The sequence below is a fragment of the Nothobranchius furzeri genome, chromosome 5, assembly GCF_043380555.1.
Source record: "Nothobranchius furzeri strain GRZ-AD chromosome 5, NfurGRZ-RIMD1, whole genome shotgun sequence".
In the NCBI taxonomy this organism is placed as follows: Eukaryota; Metazoa; Chordata; class Actinopteri; order Cyprinodontiformes; family Nothobranchiidae; genus Nothobranchius; species Nothobranchius furzeri.
The window spans coordinates 55,029,073-55,037,364 of record NC_091745.1 but is presented as its reverse complement, the minus strand read 5'-3'; the positions used below and the strand labels follow the sequence as shown (position 1 = coordinate 55,037,364).

Sequence of the window (8,292 nt, the reverse complement as noted above, 5' to 3'; positions counted from 1 at the left end):
GTGCATACTCCATGTTTGAAAGATCACAAACCTACTTGGCGTAAGTATATATTTTTTGCTGAGCTTAAGTATGGTTTTAGTAAGGATTCTATGTAATGTTTGATAAATGAGACCCCTGATACTTTTTGGGTGGCAGCTGCCCACAGAGCCTCTTCTACTGTGCTCACTATTTTGCTCATCTCTCACAAAATATCAAACACGACATAAATTTGTGCAAGCTTACGAGTGCTGATTGGGAGCTGGGCATGTGGCGTTAATTCCGCGCCGTAACCCCCTGTATACTCAGCGCAAAACTCACCCGGATCTTGTAGATTCTCGCACGAGGGGAAACTCGGCTCAACAAAGTGAAAAAGACACAGTGTGCTTTAAGGGGTTGGATTGGGGGGTTAAACTATCAAATATTTCCCGAGTGCATCAACAGCTGCAGCTCACTGCTCCCAACGGGGATGGGTGAGATGAGAAGATGAATTTCACCAGTGTGTGATGACTGATGAGACTTTAACTTTCAAACACAATGTTTACAGTGGATCTGTAAGCTAAAACTTGCACTAGTGAATTATTATTAAATAATTTAAACTTATTTAAACCGTTTTCCATTTTGAGCCCCTGTATCTCAGAGGATGACCTCATTTTGCTGCACTGCATCTAAACTTCTCCATCCGAGTCTTCATTTATTTACCTCATTTCTCGTTGACAGAGTACAGCTACTATTTATGGTGCTCGAGAGTCAACCCTAATTCTCTTCCTCTTTCTGCTTTTCTGTGTTGTCAGTGACGTTTGTGGGCTCGAGATAGATGGAGCTTTCTTTATTAGATAGCATCAGTCTTTTGTCAGACGAGCAGAATTGCACAGTGGTGGCTGTCTGCACCGCTGCACTGGATTTCGCTTCAGTCCTCTGAGGCCGATCACTCAGAGGCTTTTTGTTTAACCTGGCGGCCATGTGATGGGGCCCACTTGGCCTCGTCATCCTGAGCATAAAAGGCGTCGGTGTCGGGCCTTCTTCTCAGACCAAACGGCTGTCCGAGGCACATTGACTTTCTGTCAGTTCCTGACCGCTTATTGTTTGTGAGTTTGATTAAAAAAGAAAAGAAAAAAAAGAAGAAAAAATGCAATTACTCAAGTTGTAGAAAACAGAATGTAGACGTCATAGAGATAATCACAGACTAATGTGACATTCCTCCTTCACCACAGCAGCCAGAGACAAGGCTTAGAGCAGAAGAAAAGCAGAATGAGTGAAAAAGAAGGCTGCTAATGCGTACAGGCGCAGATTCTAGAGCTTCCATAATGTGCTAGCTTATATTGTGGAAGAACTGCACTGACTTGAGCACCAATGGACTTTTTGCTGTTCCGAGATGAGATGCAGCCAGACCAGAATCATGATTTGCTTCTGCAGTGAACAAAACCGGTGACGTGGAGAGCAAAGCCGAACAGGAAAAGAACATGTGTTGCTCACGCCGACACACACTCGCTACGACTCCAAGTTGGTGTCTGCGGGTGGTATCTGTGCGTGGTGTGTCTCTTAATTTCTGCATCGTAAACAGCTTCCAGATGTAACAGTTTCCTGCTGGCCCCGCCCAGGCCAGATGCCAAGTCTGCCAGCAGATCGGCCTCAAATTGGGCACATCTGAGCAATCATTTAGTTCCCATCTTCCTGCAGGAAAGCTTTTTTTTAATTAATAAAAGCTTTTCATCTTTGATTAGAATGGGTGGTGCTGGGGTGGGTGGTGATGGTGAGGGAGTAACTGAAGGTTGGTGCATCACTGCACAGAAGAGAACTACTGTAAGAGATTCACATTTATTTGGTTCCTTTTTATGTTTGCTACAAAACCTGGGTCTGAAACATGTGATAGAAGAGAGAAAACATCCTCCATTGTAAGTGGTTCCAGGTTATGCACGCCCATACGTCACAAATTCCTACAGTGGTTTCAGTCACCAGAACATCTCAGACTCTATCTGCAGCTGTGAGCTTCTAATTTTAACCCTGATGTTTTGGCAGAAGTCTAAAAGCGATCACTGTGTGTGAGATCATAAGTCTTGTTACTGAAATCTCAGCTCCAGCTCAGAACACAAGAAGCCATAAATACTACAAATGATACGAGTTATGCTGAGAATCAATCTGACAAGGCCACGTTCTGAGAGGTTAGGGGTAAACAGGTAAAGGCTGGAGATTTTGGGGGAAAAAATGCACAAATAGGAAAAGCATCAGCAATACAAGAAAAAAAAAACTGTGTAAAGGGAACAGGTTATGGAGGATCAGACAAGTGTACGCCCGGCTTTGGAAAGACCAGAGCCCCTTTTGAAATGGGATGGTGATTACAGAGAGGGAACAGCTGAGCTGATTCTTTGATGAGGGCAGGTGTGCAAAGAGCTGAAACTGGGGAGCTGAGTGAGTTTTCAGTTACAGAACTGTGAGTGAATGGATCATGACAAACAAACATGGAAACATAAGAAAACATGTATTATTAAAGAAATTTGCTCTAATATGATGTTTCTTTTTTAACTTGCCAAGCATTGTGTGCACATTGTTTAACCCTTTAAGACCGACGGGAGCGCCAGCGCTCCCATTTGCATATCTGTAGTCAGATGCTTCTAGAACTGAAACTATATAAGATGGAACAAACATTTCGTTTGCATATTAAACTGGAGGAGTTACACTTAAATCTCACACACTGAACATGTCCCAGAGCGCTGCGTATTTCCGCTAATGAGTTTGCAAAAAATAACCAAAATGCGCAAATAAGAAAAACACAGGGCTTCACACACTAGAACAAACATCATCACGTTGTCAATGTGAACTGTCACATGATTATCACTCACCCAATCACCTGCTTTGATGTAATTTTCCCGCAATTTGTAGTCCCCGTCTTTCTGCTTTTTCTTGTGCTTTTTTGCAATAATACGTTTAGACAAACACATCCTACACACATCACACACCCATTACAAACTTCCGACACACTCACACACCACTACAAACATTCTAATGGCTCACGCACTCGCCAAACAGCACATCCTCCCTCCTTGAAGCGCCATTATAGTGCCGGAGGATGTTTAAGTTTCACTTTCAGTTTTCTCTTGTGTATATTCATGCAATATCCTATATTATTGTTATTATTATTAGTGAGAGAAAAGAAGAACTATATACTACTGAAAAATTAGCTACACATATTCAACATTATTATGTTAGACTCCTGCAGATTATTATATTTATGTTTTTGTGAAAGTTTATATAAATGAGTGTATCTCAGAAACTATTATATAGAAGCACTTCAAATAAATGTGTGGTTGTTTGAAAGGATTATGTGAAACTTTTTTCCTTTGACAATTTTAAGGGACAAAGCTGTGGCATTTCTGTATAATGAAAAATTTGTGTAGAAACAAAAAACGATTTTCAATTTCTGTAGACATAATGGCATTTTTTAGTAAAATGTTTAGTTGCTATGAACATTTTAAATTTATATAATTAAAATTTAGAATATAAGGGTTGTATTGATGTATAGAAAGTTGAAATACTCCAAAAATGACACCACAGCATGTAAAAATGTAAATATAAGTTCTGGCGAACTTGTCCTATGGCAGGTCGATTGAGGTCATTAAATGATACTCTGCTATTTCTTTTTAGTTAAATTTCAGTTCTATCAAAACCAGAATGCAGCAACCTGGAGAACTTTGTTCTTTTTTTTATTACACATAGTTGTAGCACACCAAAAGGCCAAGTTTTTCATCAAAATGTCCAGAAGCTAACTTTTAACTTACAAGCCAACTCCTTCATACAGGTCAATCTGACACGTGGTGTGGATATGAAGAGATGAACTTAATCCAATATTCTTAACTAATCCTGTGTGCGTCTTCAGCCCTCAAGGCTGCAAGATGCAGGACCTCTTATCTTCTACTCTCTGAATAAAGTCTATCTTCTTTGGCATAAATGACTTCAAAACTTCATATACAGTAATCATATTTTGTTGAAAGAACAATATGTTTAAATCCACAGTGTTTGATTTATGTGTCCTATACTTTACATTGGGAGTTAAAAAAGAATATTTTTCCTGTAATGATTCATTTCAGATCTTAAATTACAGCAGATCAGTAATTGTTGAACTGATAATTAATAAGAAGTATAAAAAGTATGGACACAGTAATATAATGTTATTATTAATGTTGAAAATTTTCACTTAACACTGATAGCCAACCTCTAAGTATCTGAGTGAGGGAGTGATTTTCTGAGGTCTTTAACGCCCTTTAAACTTATCAAATTCTGATTTGTCTAAATTTGTCATCAACAATTAATAAAAACAGAGATAACTTCCTGATCTGGTCAGTTCTCCGCCGCCTTCTGGTTCGGACGACTGGGTGAGCAAGCATTTGGAACCACCCTCTCTTTTGATTCAAACTTATCCTCTCTTTGACCTCAAGATCAAAAGCCTCTCTGCAACGCTTGCAGGTGATAACAGACACTACAGCTCCTCAGACGTCTGAAGATTGGTTTATGCTTGACGTGTCCGCAAGGTCCACACGGCTCTGTGCGGCGAAATTGCGCCATTTTAACAACCACGCCCCTCCACCGCAACTCCGCACGGCCGAAAATTTCCGCACCACGCAACCTGGGAGGTGGGACGCTGAGAAACACGGCGGACTGGCAAGAACTAGTATGGCAGAGGTTCGTAAATACAGACATTTGTATGATTAAGCTCTCAGAGATCACCGTGATCAACATGTTGTTAATAATTCTTGGAGAGAAATAGCTCGCACTGTCGGAAAAGACGAGGACGCTGTTAAAAAATGCTGAAATGCCATGTTGTAAACAGTAATTTCTACTTCTACTATGATGTAGTGTTGGATGCATGCTGCAGAGCTCCATGCTGCCCCGTTCAGTTTGGGAGAATATTGGCTCACCGCAGAGACGAGCCGCACGAACCATAAACGCTGCGAGTTGTGAAGCGCGTTCCAGCCGCGAGCCGCATCACCAAGCAGAAAGTGAATGCGTCAAGCATAAACCAAGCTTAACTTGTAGACTGTTAGTATCTCATGGCTGGTGAAATCTGCATTCAAAGGGAGCTACAACTCTTTGAGAACCTGGGATCCTTTGTGTCCAGTGAACTTACCACCTGGCCGCCTCTTCTCCGGACCCCAAGAACGACACACAAAGGGTATCGGAGCCTCTGTACGATGGTGTCACATGCTTTTCTGAATAATCTATAGTTTATTAAACCATACAGTTAAACTGATTTTACAACCCAGACATCACAAGCTCTCTCAGATACTTAACAAGGTTTTGCTAAAAACATCTAGCTTACATCCCATCATTTCGTTCATACTTTGTCATGTATAATCATTAGTTTCGAAAGATAAAATTAAATTAATTTTATAAACCATATCCTTGACTGTCTGAATTAATATGAAGTGTGTTCCCTGAATGGTCAAATAATTTAAGATTAAATTAAGTTGAATATTCAAAGACCAATCAGATTGATAATTCATATTATAATACGGTAAGTCATCAGCAAGAAGGTTGTCAATTCAAATCCTGTCTGTGGCCTTTTTGCATGGAATAATCATCTCCTTCTTATTAGTGTGTGTTTTTCCAGGTGTTCCACTTTCACCCCACAGACCAAAAACATGCATGTTGGATAACTTACTGAGCTAAAAGCATCTGCCAAAGGAAAAACCACGAAGCAAAATCTTCGTCTCACACTAAATAATGTAGAAAACAAGGAACTGATGTTGGTTTTGCGTGTTAGTTTTATGATCATAATTTTTGGGGAATCTATATTTTGTCTGTGTAATATTTTCTACCTTTTCAGGTCCTTTTTGTTACTTGTTTTCACGTTTTCATGACATCCATTCAAGTACTGGATATTCCCGGTACATCCTGGAACGTCAGTGGTGTGCTAACATTCTTTATTGTTTTCCTCTCTTCCAACAAGAATGTTAATGCTAGCTCAGGCTAGCGTTAGTGCTAATGTTAGCAGTTGCTTGTGCTGTTCTGCAGTTAGCATAACTGCAACTGATGTTTATATGGCCGATGTTGATGTGGTTTAGGACATGAAGATATGAGGCGGTGTGTCCACGCTCATAATGTGTTAAACAGTTTGTTCTGAGATCATTTTATTTTTCAGTGGCCAATCAAACATTATTAGTTTAAAGCAGGTAAGAGACATGGGCTTTTCAGTACACCACAATTATAAATCATCGCAACATCTAAACATAGTTTGGGATTTCTGAGAAATAGTCTGTCAGATACATAAAAATGTTGAATTTTATAAGATTCACAAAACAAAAAACAAAAAAAAAAAGAATAGTTTTACATCTGCGTTAGCTTTATTTGTGTTTTCCTTCAAACAGCCAAGTGAACAAAACAATAACAACATGACAACAATGAAACGATGGCGTTTTAAGCTGCTTGATGTTGGATGACAGTGAGTTCTGCCTCAGTCTGATTGCAGGTCATCCGTAGGGATGGCCTCACGGTCACACAATTCCCATTCCAGCGTTCCCGTCTTCCTCCTCGGCTACGTCCAGTCGTCACTTTCCATTTAGGCTCTACTAAATGCTGACATGTTCAAAGACATATAGGATTCCATTATTTTCACTCATATGAGAGTGCCACACTTGATTCAAGCCAAGCTGTCGTGGGAGTTAGAGTGGATCCCTCCCCCATTCACACACACACACACACACACACACACAGACACACACACACACACACACACACACACACACACACACACACACGCACACACACACACCTACACACACACACACACACCCTTCTTCATTAGCGCACTCACCTTGAAACTCTGGGATTCACGCCAATGAAAACGAACTAATTCTGTTGCGAGCATATGATTCCTCTCCATTTAACCAATGAAATGTTTTTTGCAAGTGGTGACTTGCCTCCTTGGTGTCCATAAAGCCACAGAGAGCGGGCCAGGTCATAACGCTGCCACTGTAAATCAGACCGATTTAATTTCAATTTCATTGCAGAGGGTTAGCCATCAATAATTAAAAAGATGTGTTTATGACTTACAAAGATCATAATTAATCCGCTTCAGGGAGAGAGGTTTTACACAGATTATATCCATCATGTTCTGTTTTGTTCTGCCACGGCGGTGGAGGGGGGCATTGATTAAGATGTGCTTAGTGGATTATAAGCTGCAGTTCCTTAGGCAGGTCATAAAGAATAAAACCAATCTTATACCTATCTGCTCAGGCTGACACTATTTTCCCAGCCTATGATTTATGATTCTAATTCAAACAAAGGATACGGGAGATTAAATAAACACTTTCTAAAGATTCTTCAACTGTGCAGACCTAGAAAAAAATAACTTTTTTATCGTATCATCATACTGACTGATTAATCTAACTTGGAGAAAGTCATCTTGGTGAGTGCAACCTTAGATCTGGTCTGTTGTTCTTGAACGAAACAGCAGCCAAACTTAGGAATCTTTAGAAATACATAGAACTTGTTTCATGGTGAGTTGACAAGTGTCAAGCTGCACACCAAATCAAGACAGATCCTGCAGCGGAATGTGTTTAGGCATTGTACCGATTTCACTTTTCCCGTCTCGCTTCTTTTCCTGCACCCTAGCCCGGGCGCAGAGGAATTAGCCTTTATAATGGCTCCCGGCCCCACGCCTGCAGCTGATGGGCGAAGAAGTCCGTCCCTGTTTTTGTCACCTGTCTTCTAGGATTTAACACTGCTGGGGGTATGTGGTGGCTGACAATACGAGGCTGCGGCATGGGGCGGGGGGTGTTGGGTGGACGGGAGGCAAAAACAAACACATGCAAAAAGAAATACAACATGCTTGTGAACAAAAGAATTGGACATATGAGCATGGGGAGATTGCTTTCTGATTCAGGGTCAGTTTGGCTGGTATGTATTAGACGTAAGTACAGGCTGCCCTTATGGACGGTGGAACTTTAGTATGCAGAGAACAGTCAGGCAAAATGGAAAACAGAGGAGGAGGTGTTGGATTGATTTTTGTTCTACTCCCTGGTATGAAAAGGTCACTTTGATCAATGCTGCATAATTGGGACTGTATTAGGATCATATTGGGTCATTTTACTCTTTAATGATGAAATATTAAATATTGGGTAGGTAAGATTGCAGTCATTAGCGGGCTCTTTCTTTTATAGCCCTTTAATTAATTTGAACCTGACCCTTAGTCCGATACTTTTGGGTGTGCAGACTCAAAAGCACTCTGCTGAAACCACAAGCTCTTAGCCAATTGGATCCACTTACCTATACACATACCTCACAGTGTTAATGGACATAGGAGAATAGTGTTTGCACTT

General features: G+C 40.6%; 1 long non-coding RNA gene across 1 annotated transcript in view; it reads right to left on the bottom strand.

Annotated features, from left to right (window-relative positions):
• Positions 1–5,560: 5,560 nt before the first annotated feature.
• The window catches only part of LOC139069841 (uncharacterized), a 44,863-nt gene continuing 42,131 nt past the window's right edge, over positions 5,561–8,292 (bottom strand). The window contains exon 4 of the long non-coding RNA XR_011520508.1: positions 5,561–6,943. This is a non-coding gene — a long non-coding RNA (uncharacterized lncRNA). The remainder of the gene's footprint in view (positions 6,944–8,292) is intronic.